This window comes from Cyprinodon variegatus, unplaced genomic scaffold, assembly GCF_000732505.1.
Source record: "Cyprinodon variegatus isolate N-32 unplaced genomic scaffold, C_variegatus-1.0 Scaffold907, whole genome shotgun sequence".
In the NCBI taxonomy this organism is placed as follows: Eukaryota; Metazoa; Chordata; class Actinopteri; order Cyprinodontiformes; family Cyprinodontidae; genus Cyprinodon; species Cyprinodon variegatus.
The window spans coordinates 235,954-236,721 of NW_015151360.1; positions in this window are offsets into that span (position 1 = coordinate 235,954).

The window sequence follows — 768 nt, forward strand, 5'->3', positions numbered from 1 at the left end:
GGTCTGACAGTGATGGAGTGCTTCTTGTAGCCTCAAATTATTCTCAACTTTTTTCAACATTCTGTGGCATCTTGCACACAAATTGAATTTAATTTGATCAAAATCTTCAGCGCTTGAGGGGAATGTTGATTCCCTTCAACTCGCTGTTATTCAATTCAATTCAAAATGACTTTACTCCTCATAAAGGGAATATCAGTGTTTCAATAACTCAGAGCTTTCCTTTTTCAACAACTTGTAGATGTTAAAAGCTGTTGCCATGAAGGATCTTCTGTGCAGATAAAATTCTCGTCAACAGCCCAGTATGTCTGAAGATATGCAGCAGCTTTCTTTAGAAAGTCCAGTCTGCTCTGTTTCTTCTTGCAGATTTTTTCACAGTTGTGTCTGTTGTCCAGATAGACGCTGAGGTGTTTATAATCCTCCACCACCTTCATGCTTATTCAGAAATGCTACCGTAAAAAAAAACTTATAAACGAGTGCAGACCTCCGCCAAGCAGCAAATTCTGCCTCAAATAGTGACTTAGACCTTTAGCTAAAACTTGCACATGACCTGGATCATTACTACATTAAAATTAATTGTTCCTTTGCATGAGGTGCACCTAAAAATGTTCCTTTATCAAAAAAGCCAAAAAAAAGGGTCCCAAAGAGATCCCTGAGGAACACCTTTGGCTACTATAAGAGGTGCCGATGGACTGTTTTACACTCTGGCAGATGATTTCATAACAATTTTATTAGGAATGCACGATATTGGGATTTTGGCCGATATCCGAT